Raw genomic sequence first — 14136 nt, 5'->3', positions numbered from 1 at the left:
TACATGTGTTTAGTTGGGTTTGCATGCAAATAGGCACACATTAATATTCTGGCACAAGTGTGTATCTTGTGTCTTAATCTTCATGTGCTTGTGTGTAAATGTGTCCGTGTATTTCTGCATCCTTGTATCTAACATTCTGTCATCATGCTTGTGTGTGTGTGTGTGTTACGTTCCCTACCTCCACCGCCTTGTCAGAATTTCTTTTCAAAGCCGTCTGATCGGGTCGGGCCTCGTCAGCCTGTCACCGAGGCCGGCGTTTCATTAGGGCTGCCGCTCTCCGTCCGTCCGCCCCGCCAAGCACAAGAGCTCAAACACATGCGCAAATTAAATCGACATCCAAACTCACTCCCATACACAAAGCAATTTAAATGATATTCATTAGAGCGATGACAAGTCCTGATGAGCCTTTCAGTGCTGCAGAGAAGAAGGGAGAGGGAGACAGAGTGAGGGGATGGAGGACTCTTTTTTTCCCATCAGCTTTTTGCCAGCTCTGTTTCATGGGCACTCAGGCGTGGCGCCCGTCAACACACCCACACTTAAATAAAAGAAGAGATCAAAAAAAAAAAAACCCTGTAGATTCAAAGAGCTTATGTGTTCGTCTCAGATATGCTCACCTGTCCAGTTCACGTCGCTCCTTCTGAGCCTCTTGGTTCATCCTGCGTTGTTTTTCTGTCATTGTGCTGATCTACAGGCATTAACTCAAGCACCGTATGTTCTGACTGATTATAAAGAAAATAAGCAAAACCAACCCACTGTAGTTGTCAGTAGTGGCAGGAGGTACGAGTGTTATGTTGCCTCATTAGACTCAGGTTTGGGCCTGTAAATGTATTGATTTGTTTTTTTAGTTTTTGAGCATTGTGTTGTCCATCTTCCAGGCCACAATCACAAAGGGCAGACAAATGTGACATACAGGTATTGGCTGGCAGTAAAGCATACCGCTTGATGATTATGGAATTTAAATCAAAATGGAGCACTAACAGGCATTAAAATATCAACAAGCTCTGCAGCAATGTGTATCGCCAAAAGTTTACAGGCTTCTAAGAATAATGTGCACTAACAGGCTAACAAGCTAACTGCTTAATCTACTGACTCTACTGTCTGACTGTTGTAGCTACTTTACAAACCTGTTAAGCCTTCTTAGCAGTCTCACCGATATTCTTCATCTTACTTGGGCATGTGGGTAGCAGCGTTTAAAGGAGTAATCAGATCCTTTAGTTAGGCAAAAGTCTCATTACCATACTGTGATAGTACTCCCCTATAAGTAATTCAAAACTTTACTTTAGTACCAAAAGTAAAAGTGCTGATTGTGCAGTAAAATGGCCCCTGTCAGTGTTTTACTATACTTTTTACTGCTGTAGATGTTTATTGTTGAATTTTAGGTTCTCACTAAATGGTAGTTTAGTTTAATTTACATTATTGAATCATATTCTAAAAGATCGTCATATGTTTGTAAGGGATCTTGAAAAAGTCAACTTTTCATGAGCTCAGAAAAACATTCTGCTTTCAGCTTTGGGAAGATGGTCTGTTGTGTGATACTTCGTGATACAACATCGCGGCTCACTGACTGTATTGGACAACAGTGGAGCTCTGTGGCACAGAGGAACAGGATGCAGTTTATCAGAGAAAATTCACAGAGAACAATATTGGTAAGAAGGATCAATTCAGTGTTGGTTTTGGTTTTTCTATGAGATTTGTTGACAATTTGCATTTAATAAATAATAGTATATAGTAAATAATATAGCATACTGCCTCATTCTTTAACATCTGTAAGTCATTTACCTTCCATCAAACACTTCTGATAATTACTACACAAATAGTTATAGCCACAGCAAGTCAACACTGTCAACAGATTGTGATGTATGAAAACGTCACAACCCTGCTCTCTCCCCCCCTATTATTTTCTCTGTCTTTTCAGACACAAGCCAATTAATTCAGTCCTCTCCTCACAGCCCCTAATTAACCCCTTCAGGACTGAAATTATGCTTAACACTGGTGATTGAGGCCAAGCCTGAAATTACCCATCCTGCTCTGTCGTAATGACATTCACGTTCTCAGTTTGAAGTGTGTGTCTCTACGTGTGCGTGTGTTTGTGCTGCCACACAGGCGCTGTCTTTTTGTATTTGTGTCTGATACCTCTTGATTACCACTATCCCTTTGTTAAAGCTACACACATGTGTTACCTCCCTTCTCTCATTAGCATATGCAGAGGACATGCATTCTTGTTCATATGCACACACACACTCACACACACAGGGGGTGGTATCCTATACATTGTGTGGCATATGTAATATGTTTCTGCTGCCATTATAGGCCTGCAGGCCCCACTGAGGGCCAATCGCCTTTTGTTCCTACACAGGCCAACCACACACACTCACTGGCTCTGATGTTGTAATCAATTTGTGCCAGACGTGGTCTGGACGTGTGTGTTAATTAACGTTCTTGTGGGAGGAAATAATTTAACCGCAATAATGAGCTTGAAGTGGAGCAGTGAGGGTGTGATCTCCAGGATATCAGGCAACAGAACAGTGAGTGCCCTAACCCTTCTTCTCTTGACTAGAAGAACGCGAGAGGTGAGTTTGGAAAGTGATCATGATTTTGGTATTCGGTATGGACTTGTGTTTGGTGTGGAATGCTGCTTTTGAGTTTCAGGGGTGCGTCTTACAGCTAGATTCCATTATATACATGTCCGGTCCGGCTACGCAGAGCTGATAGGTTTCACTTTATGTGTTAACGCAGATAAGCATGACTTCTATCTGCTGGATCACCACTAGCAATTCAGCTGAATTCAGGAACAGAGCAGACAGGAAGTCACGCACCGAAACATCAAATCTGTGTTGACGCCAGCACATAAATCTAAAAAAAGAGACATATAAAAGCATTTCTTCTAATCCTTCGGTTGGGAACACTTTGTGTTGTTGTGTTTATAACACATACCTATAACTGTGATCATGCGTAATTATGTAATTAACGCAGGAACTCCTCGGTCTTGCAACTCTAGCTGTCCGGAAGTGCTGCACTGTGCCAAACTCAAAACGGAGTTGGGGTGGGGGTTGCCAGATGACGGAGCAAAACCGTACCTGAGCCGGAACACAACGGACATGTATCCAGTGGTTTCTTAGAGTTAAGCTGAGGCGTGGTATCCCTTGAGGGCTGGAGCTGGACACACTATCTGCAGTGAATCTCCTCATTACACCTTGGTTAGGTACCTTGGTCACCTTTGCATTTATTACCAGATTGTTTCTGACACCACACCATGGTACTTAGAGCCAATTCGGAATGTAATATCCTAGTGTTACTTTGACTCTCTGCCCAAGCCCCCAGTTCTTCTCCTCATCCTCCCCAGTGTTGGCTTCTCCATGCTCTCCAGCCTCTCCACCAACCAGCCTCCTGCCTGCGCACCAGGTCACCTACCAGTTGAACATGTCAAGTACTCTCTGCTCCTTTACCTGTTTAGTATACTCTTTGCTGTACCTACCTTTGACTGCAGTCGCTGGCTGCCATTAGTAAATAGCGCAGTTACCCGATAGCTCTGTCAATCTTGTCAATCTCAGTCTATCCGCACCACAATCTTGGCCTCTCAAGGATAAGACATTTTGTGACCAGCTGAAAAAGCTGTGTCTGACTTGATCTTAATCTTTTTGGTTTGTTTTTAGAGGCCACCTTGTGATTCATATGTGCATTATAGATAACCATTGTTGAAAGAATGCATTTTATTGTCATGAAAGTTTTCTTTTTTTTTTTTCAATCAAGCCAAAAATGCACCAAATAAACATCATGCTATGTTGTTTAGGTCTTTTCACTCTTACTTTTTTCTTTACTGTTATGAGCCTGTCAGTGGATGACTATTTCAGTCGGCATTCTCTCTGTGTCTGTGTCTCTATGGGAAACAACAGCCTTCTCCACTCTTACGGCAAATGGACTCTTAATGGCAGGACTTGCCTCCCCACATGCTAAACATTCAATAGTTATTTTACGGTTTTACTTGCATGGTTTACATAGAAAACAGGTTATGTAGCACATCTAGTTGAAAATAATTTTCCCAGAGCTGCATGTTCCAAACATTTAATTTTTCATACCATTCCTCCTCCCACAGGAAAGCTGACTAGACTTAAGTTCCGATAATTTGATCACACCAACCAAGATCAAAGTAGGCTGTTTTTATGTTCTTTTCACCTCATGGCAACCCACTAATAGAGTGATCACTAAATCAATCAATAGCCACTCAAATACGCTCTTCCGACCTTCAGATGAACTGCCATAACAGCAGTGAGGACATTTGTTTCAGTCTCACATATGAATTTTCTTTAATGACAAACTTTGAAATTGATAAATTTAATTTTGAGATTAGAGCAAATCTAATTTCCACTAATCTGCTGATATCACAGAGGCCACTTGCATGAAGCAGGGCTCTATTGTGTCTATTAAAGGAGCTCATCTTTTTAAATGGGGTCATACTTTTGACCTCATAATGCAGCTGCACTATCAATGCCAAAGGGGGAGGTCGAGATTCTTAAGGACAGCTACAAGCACACACATTCACATATGCATTTACAAACACACGTTTACACATGAGAACATACCTATAACACTGGGGGAAGACTTGACCACTCTTGTGATCTTATTAAGGGTTAGTTTTAATGACAAAGCACTTTCTCTTATTGCCATAGTCAGCTTGTTTTACCTTTGACTCAATGAGAGAGGTGGAATAGCTTTTTCAGAATGCTGAACCAAGTTTGAGATCCAAACATCTGCTGTCCAAGTTTTGGTCAGAGTTTTTGTAAATCACCTCTGTACTCTATTCCCAGTGGCTTCCATCAGTATCTGAGACTGTTTGATTCTCTTTGATGTTTCAATTTTACAAAGCTGCAACCATTGCTTTGGGCAATAGTCCATCTTTTACAGGTAGCATTTTTTGCTTTCGTCATGGTTGGCTCTAATGAAATGTATTAGGTTGATTGTGATTTGATCTGGTTAGCCATATAGTTTACATCCTTGTGCTGTTGATATCTATTGAGAGAAGTAACACATGCCTTTTTTAGCAGAGAGTCTGAGATGCCCCAGAGATAAACATGTTCTGCCTACACATAGTCTGCTGTAGATGAAATTACCTACATACATAGCTGCTCTTGATGAACTTGATGTCAGTGTAAAAATGTTTAGCTGGTGATAACTTAAGTTGCTTTTATATAAGCTGAGTTTTTTCTAACTTTGGTCAAGTTTAGTTGTCAGTGACAAGGGCAACAATACTCAAGTCTGCCTCCCTCCAAGTCACTCTGCTCTGGTTGAGTATTCTACTTTGTAGCTTGAATCTTGCCACGCAATGTATACATTTTTTTTTAAGATCTTTGGCAGACAGAATCTCTACAGAGGAGAACAGAATATATGTTGAGAATGGATGTGGTCTGAAATCACTTGCCTTCCTCATTCAGGACAGCTCTATTCCTGATTACATCATAACTGCAGATAAAATGCTAAAGAACTCTGAATAACCTTAACTATTAGCTGAATAAAATTTAACAGTTCCCAGCATCTAAATGTTGTAAAACACATTCTCTAATATTGTGTGTGTTCAGAGATCTAAGTTGGAAAAAAAAAAAAAAATCAAGTTTTAGTCATATTTTTGAATTGTGTTATCTGTAAACCTGTTGACTAAAATCTCATAATTCATTAATCTGCTACCATTTTTGTTGTTTTAATGAAGAAATCTGTGAGTTTTTGTTTAAGGACTTAGTCAGTCTCATCAAAGGACATCTGTTAAGTGCTTTGGCATTCAGCTTGCCTTTTCAGGGAGGTTTGGTAGAAAACTCTGGGGCACACCCAGAACATGGTGGAGATAGCATGGGAGAGGGACGTCTGGACTTTCCTCCTAGCCTGCTGCTATATATCTATACAATACTCACAATGCCTGAAAACACTCAACAGACACACACACACACACACACACACACACACACACACACACACACACACACACACACACACATTCAGTCATTGTATTTCAGCCATACACACACACACACACACAGGATCACACACACCGGTGTACACATTCAGCATACATCTTCTTGAGTGTATGTGTGTCAGAGCGTGTGACTGGGATTCTATTTGTGTCGGCGAAGTGGCTGAGCTGTGTTTGTAGCGTTTAGAGGAAATTACCCTGCGAGCGTTTCCTCGGCCACAGTAGATAGCGGGTCGCCTCTCTAGGCTGCATGGCATATTGATTTCTTGTTGTGAGGAGTGCTGTTCAAGCCCCATTTAAGATTTCCATCCAGCCCACAACCCTGAATACAGCAGCCAGCCGTAAATTAGGGAAATTGCACATTCATCACGTGTTATTTTAAGGTACTTTGGAAATGTGTGCATTCAGAGTAGATCTATGGTGGCACAGGTAGCAACATACTGAATTACTGACTGAATCTTCATTAGAGCAGTGAGGTATGTAAAACTCAGATGACAGCAGACTTTGAAACATGATAATTATGATGTGAAGTGATAGCTGTCATGGAAGAATAAAGAAATGAACTCACCCAAAGAGATCCAGGGAAGTGTATTTTAAGACCATCACCCAAATAAGGACTGGAAGTTGGAGGCAAGTTTCCAAAAAGTTTGTCTAAAACATTATTCAATATGTGAGACTTGGCCATCTGTCAAATTCATAGTCAAAACAAATAGGGGGCAGCATGTCACCAGAGTAAGCACTAACTGCACTAACAACTTAGCTCAGTTAACTACAGCTAGCGGCTCAGTTAGTGTTTACATACTAGCACAGGAGCTTTGGTATGGGAAGGGAGAGGACTAGCTGGCACTGTTGCCAACTCCTCAGTAAGGAAAGTCGCTATTGGCTGTCCTAAAAGTCACTAGAAGTCATGAAATGACGTCATCACCAAATTTACATAACTGGCCATGTGCATTTTATTGTAATGGGCACTGTAGGAGAGATGACTAACGTTGTGGAAGGGACAAAAAGTGAGTACAAAACACCCTTAATATGTTTAGAACTACAATCAAACTTATTTTAGTGCAGTGATTTATTTTAAACAAAGAAAATTTTACATTTACATCAGCCAGCGGCGGCTTCACACATTCACGATTCATAGTATCGACGCGGAGGGCTGAACATCTCCAGCTCTGACTGCAGCTGGGAGGGACTGCTGCGCAAGGACTGTGAGGGCTTTGGGACAGGGGAGGGGCCCATGGAGGCACCCGCTGCTCGCTGAGAAGTGTAAGAACGATACATGCTTTCACATCAGAGTCTCCAAAAGGCTCCACTAACACCAGAAAAAGTCAGTAGATTTGTCGCTAGTTGCTTTTTTGAAAAACAGTAGTTAGAGGGGTCTGAAAACTCGTTAAATATAATGACAAAGTCGCTAAGTTGGCAACACTGCTAGCTAGTTAGCATGTTTGTTCCACAACACAATACTTAGAAATCATAATGTCAAAACGGCTATTTATTCTCATTCTGTTCATAATTTCAGTTGATTTTCTAAAACTAAAATTCTTACATATTGTGCTTTTTAATGAATGTGGATCCTAAGAAAATGGGAAATGTTCTGCATCACGAGCCACAAAGACAAAAAGCATCGCATTTACGTTGGAATCTTTAGAGCAGAACAAGAAAACTAGTTTACATTTTTTTTTCAATTCATATGTTGTTGATATACTTAGAATTTCTTTTTAAAGCCCCTTTAAGTCCAGTTCTCGCAAAATCTCTGAAGCTGGTAGGTTGGTGACTGTTTGATCATTTGCTGGGCCAGCTGCATATGTTCACCAGTTAACACATTTTATTCAAGAGGTGTAATCGTAACAAATGCTGTCTCACAACTAATGAGGTGTAATGGTATGAATGTATTATGAGATGAAATTACTAATGGGTCAATCCAATGATTAGGTAACCTTTATTGTCTAATGATTTAAATCTTAGGTTTGACAACATAACGCTATATGGAACTATGTCTCACTTGCACTACTATCAATTGAAAATAAATGAATAGAGACCTTAGGATTTTTTGTTGCTTTTATTCTATTATACAGAACCATTACCTCAAACCTAGGTATATACCGAACATGACTTCTGTATAGTGTCACACCCCTACTCACTGGTTACAAACCACGCTGCACCTCTTTTGTGGAATAGCATGTTCTCCAGCCAAGTAGGGTTATATCAAATTGGATGGTGCGACAGAGGTAGATGGATTGCTCCATTTTGGACTCTAGGGGTCTACCTTCCTCTGAAGGGATTCACTATCAAGACAGGTTGCAATCACAAACACAATTGCATATCAAAGTTCCCCAAAGCTGAACTTAACAATTAACACTAAAACTCAGAGTATACAGGCAAGGAAAGTGCGTTTTGGCTTATAATTCCCATATACTGTGTCGCACATTCAAAAACCTTATATCCACACATTCACTGAATTGTGCTGAATCTTGTCATATAGGCCACGCCCATTTCACAATTTGCCAAATTTCGCAGACCTACTTTTTCGAACTCCTCCCAGGTGATTTCACCGATTTTTCCAAACTGACAGCTTGTATGTATGGCATTTCAGATGTGATTAAACACAGCATCATTGCCCATAACCTCATATGAGTAGGGTCTGCTATCAGTGTTTCATGAGAAAAGTCTTAGCAATGCAGCCGGAAAATGTGTTTCATTTTCTTGTCTGTTTGTTCTTTCTTTTTAATGCATAGTGTGTAGCATGGGGCTGTTAATGGCTGGATCCACAGTACTGTATGTGCATTTTTAGGGAATGATGCCTTTAAGTAAAAAGGCAAAGACATGCTGGAAAAATTGAAAATCAATCTGAATCGTTTCAGGTCAGAGAGTAGACTGGTTAAACCTGACAATGCTCAAGCACAGCAAACCCTTTTACAGCCTCCTGGCACTTCTTGGCAGATATTTCTTAGAAAGCCCTCTTTTAGTTGAAACTCCAGTCAATCAATATCAACTGAGTAAACAGTGTAGCTGAAGCTTTGCATTTTCTTTACTGTTGTACAGAATGAAGACTCAATAAAGTAAGTGGGGCTGTCAAAATAGTACATTTTCACTGCACAAGTATTGTGGTAAAGCATTAGGTTGCTGACTGCAGCGATGACTTGTGAGGTTAGCTGTGATTCTTTCTTGCCATCACTTCATCTCCCTAATCGCAGTCTTCATACGGAATCCAAAGGTATTCCCACATACTGAGTAACTAATGCTCTTTTATGAAGTCTCTTCTTCTCAAAACAATGTTTTACTTGACCAATATGTTGTTAGCTCAGACCCACGGTAGCTATAACTTATTAAAGTCCTGCCCACAGTGCCTGTGTGTATATGTAACTATCTGTAATATGTGTAATATGCACACAGAATATTGATATTATTTCTAACAGACAACAAATGTATTTTCATACAATACATGGCTAGTGAGTATTGCTGTGTGAAGACTGTACAAACAAAAACAACGCATGGGGTCATAAGGGCTGAAAACCTTCTCTGACATTTTGTTCACAGGATTCCATCAGTTAGAACATGACGCTGAATTTCAAAGTTGGAATGAGCTTTCTTTCACTATAGAGATTCTATTTTGCATTTGTCTTTGCTGTTCTCACTTGTTTGAAATGGGAAGGCACCCACACAGACCTGAGGAAACGGATTACATTAACAGAGTGTTTGAAAAACAACTATGGATGTTTAATTTTTAACTTTAATTCTGATCGTTGCGTATGTAATCATAAATATTTTATGCTCCAACCAATTTTCTGATACTTCTAAAATTTTCAGAGGCCATGCTAGTGGCTCTGTAAAGATGTATTTTTGTAGTTGCAGAGTTGGCCAAGTTAGAATAGTAAGTGCCCAGCTCTGTACCTGGAACCCTAATTATCCAATGCACGTGCAAAATGCAGCCCTATAATGCAAGTGGTTCGGTAAGGGTTAGGTAGTAAGAACTCATTCTTCAGGCATAGGAATCTGACCTAAATACATTTATACCATGGTCTGGAGAATACTTGATTCTGATTGGCTGTAGGGTGTCCATTAATCTCTGATATATAGACACCTACTAAGTAGTTCCAGTCAAATTGTCTGTTCACCTTTCTAAATTAATGCACTAGCTGGCGTATCAGTCTGTCTACACTGAGGGCAGTCCGTCAGTCCTTCAGTGCCTTATCCTCTGAACACAACAGGATGGCGACTATAACACACAAGCTGCAGAAAGTACACTTCCCCTCTAAACTTACTGATACTTTGTATCACATAAGTGATGATCTCACATCCCGTTCGCTGTTCAACTTTCTACTTCAGGCTGTGGCCGCAGTAAAATTACACATGGCCGATCATTTGTTTGTGAAAATCTTGATATTGATTTAGAGACAATGACATGACTGGTTTGCTAGCTAGTCTTGTTGTTAAACATATTGTCAAATTATATTTACTGTTTGTCAACCGTGTGCAATGTTATTGACTTTGAATCTTGCTAGCATAGCATTAGCTTTCTGGCTCATCGCTGAGTGGACTAGAATATCTTGCGTTGCCAAGTCATATCTAAGGTCCGTTCTATTTACTGGAGGAGTGAACAACATTTCCGTTGCATAAGAACCTTACGGAAGGGTAATGATTGTTCCAGGTATTAGTCAAGCGCTCATATGCTGAAGTCAGCATATTGTAAAATGTTCTGTCGCATCTGTTTCATAAAACACTGTTGATGTCAACTGATGATATATAAGGGTCTTGAAGTGTTGTCCCATTTCATAGGGAGAGAATTCAGCCGCTACCCCTTGTATTTCTGTTCTGAGGGGCGAGGTGGCACCTAAAAACGAGGGGTAGTGGTAAAAATCGGAAATTAGATTAAGCCTCAGATGTGTACCTTTTCTGTCAATGATGTTCCATCAACATAGCCACTGAATCAATTTAATGATATTTGTATTTACTCTCCTCTGACAATTTTTTTTCTGGCAGCTACTAGCTCGGCCTGTCCTGCTTTGAAAATGTTGCAATGGTCCGCTTTTAAGATTAATAAGTAAAATAATACCAGTCAGAACTGTATTAGGTTTTAGAAAAAAATAAATAATGGCAAATGTGAGGCCTACTCTGCCTATAGGTAGCAATGTCTGTCTGTGTATGCAAGTGAAAGAAAGAACAGGAGAGAGAAGAAATTGCAACAGAAAAAGAAAGCGAGATGGACAGGGCGCTCTCGGCGTGTCTTTGTGTAAGGATGGTGCTCGCTTGTACTCTGGCTTTATTTGTGTTATGCCGTGTGATTCCATTGTGTGGAGTAGATCCACTGAGCTTGTATTCCCACCCTCTCAACAGCCCCCTGCTTTAGATAAAGCTATCTGGATCTGCAGCACACCTTCCACAAATGCATACGAGCGGCTTACTGTTTTGGAGGCTCTCTCTACATTCCTGGAGGAATCTGACGGTTGCATTGTGTGGGCTACAATGAGGGTGTGGTATGTTGGCACATAGCACCAGCTCCAAAACCACTATTAAGATGTTAATGCTCACTGGCATAGCTGGCTTCAGACAGAAAGTCTTCTTTCCATTGAACATTTTACATAGCTCACAGAATGGGGAGATCTTGTTTAATTTCTATGCATGTTTTTCAGACAGTTAAAAGGACCGCATATACACATAGTATGCCTTTGGACAGCAGTGGACCTGCAGTTAATGATTGTCATTATTTTAACCAAACCGATGATTATTTCTGTTTTTTAATTCAGCGGCCATCCACCATTCAGAAGGTTGTTGGTTCAATTCCCCTGAAATCTACATGTCAAAGTATCGTTGGGCAACATACTGAGCCCAAAATTTATCCTGGTGGCTTTTCCATGGGGATGTGAGAATAAATGGTTGTTGCTCCTGATGAAAAGGTGACCCCTTGCAAACACCAGTGTGTGAATGGGTGAATGCTGACTTGTGTCATCAAGTGCTTTGAGTGGTTTTCAGGAAAAGTCAGCCAGTCATCAAAGGATTAATTCTCTGAGTTGTACAAACATTCATGGGAATTTAACCAAAAGTTTTCAGATATTTCAGTCTGGGCAAATGGAACAACTGACATTGCCATCCCTTAAGCCTGCTGCTAGCAGAGCTACAAATGACTAAAAGCATAACGTAACATCCGTTCACACTGGTCAAAAAAAAAGATATAAATTGCAACTCACTGCATTTGAAAAGCTTGAACCAGCCAGCGAGGCTGTATGCTGTTTGCCTTGTTGCACAAGTAATTACTTTGCTAATTAACTTATATACAAAACTGTTGTTAATATATTAATTGACTGATTTTTGTAGATGACCTGCATATGTTGAGGACTAATCCATGGTCAAATTATATAATAATTCCGATTTTCATTACATCATGATCAAACCCTATTTTGATCATTATTTATGGCCAACATTTCTGTAAGCAAAAGCGTGTAATGTATTCGCATAATATAGAGGGGTGGGTGGAACCTCCTTGCACTCTGTTTGTTTGTGCGGTGCACAGGTACACAGGGTTCGACCTAAGTATCAAGGTACGTTATCTGCCCCCAGTGGTCAATATCTGTGTCTTTTCAAATGCAACTCCAGGACCTACATTTATGGCGCACTTGCATTATCACAAGTACACACAGGTGTTCTAATCAACCAGGATGCATTATATTATCTTGAATACTCCCCCCTCTTGAATTTGAGTCTAAATTTGAATGACCAATTTTGCACATAGTGGTGTCTGGTGTTAATCTGAGATGAAGTAAAGTTGTAAAGGGTGCTTAAAAAATAAATCAAGAGAACATAAATGTTGGTGTGGATGATCAGTGTCTGGAGGTAAGCATTTACTAATCATTTTACTTCATTGACTATAACTAATGCATGGTATGATTACACTGAGATACACAGTAAATCCATGAATGTGAAATTGTTTCCCTTTGTTTGTGTGTGTGTGTGTGTGTGTGTGTGTCTGTGTGCACACATCCCGGTGTTGGTATCCATTGTCTCATGAATTCTAGTTTTGAACTTTAATAAGCTCTTGCCTGTGCTTGCCGGATGTGAAGGAAGGGAGAGAGAAAATGGCTTTCTTACACTTCAATTTCACGCATATTTTCTTTGAGGCTAATGAGAGCCTTAAATACGGTGCCAGACTTCAGGCTGCACAGTTGAAGGCTGACATTTTCACACAAAGTGGCACCTTGTCACTGCAGATGAAGTCCTTATACCTGGCTGTTGAGAGGTGGTGTGTGTGTGTGTGTGTGTGTGTGTGTGTTGGCCTTTTCTGCGTCTATGTGTGAAGAAAAGAAGATCATTGTGTAGTGTTCTATACGATTTACACACAGATGTGTGTTTGTGTTAAGTGCAGGTGTGTGTTCCATTAGCATGTTTTTCATTGGACTATTTTTAGCAGAAAAATATATGTATTTCACAAACAGAACTGTCTTGCTTTGCTATATTGTGTGTGCTGTTTATGTTTGAGTAATGCACTTGTGATTTTGTATGCGCATGTGTGTTAATGATGTATGTGCACGTTTCTTCACAATTTCTTAACCTGCTAATACCTACCACTTAGGGGTGGGCAAGATGACCTATAATTTTTATTTGATTTGATTTGATTTTATTTATATTTTGCAGTGATGGCATTATATCCTGTTATACAAAAATAAAAAGGAAGCTCCATTCAAACATGAGTCTAACTCGTGAAAAAAACAAAAGAAAAACATATTAGATTAAATTAAACACATATGTTTTTATCAGTTTCATATGGGAATGTGTTTTGGCTGGAGTTTCCTTCTTAAATATTTTTTGTTAATTAGTAAATGTGATGTGATTCTCTCTCAGAGTTATACAAGGTGCAGCTTTAGACATTCAGAGTAGATGAGGACGTAGTGTGATGATGTTTTGGATCTTGCAGGCAACAACAGAGAAGCCGGAGTGCTTTGTATTACTGATTGTTTGTGAGGAAAACTGTAGTTTGAGGATGTAACTTTAGTTTTATGAGTAGCAGACTACTTTTAAAACGCAAAAAACTCATACGGTGGTAATGGCGATGTTGCAAAATTCATGTCGTGGCAAAATGCTGATGAAACCGGTCTAGTGCCCCTACTACCACACTACCTTTCCGATTCCCTTATCTGCACTCAATATATACTGATTGTCATGCAGATCTTCACACAGATATAGACCTC

Source organism: Sparus aurata, chromosome 4 (genome assembly GCF_900880675.1).
Source record: "Sparus aurata chromosome 4, fSpaAur1.1, whole genome shotgun sequence".
Lineage (NCBI taxonomy): Eukaryota > Metazoa > Chordata > Actinopteri > Spariformes > Sparidae > Sparus > Sparus aurata.
Note: the sequence above shows the minus strand (reverse complement) of the source record.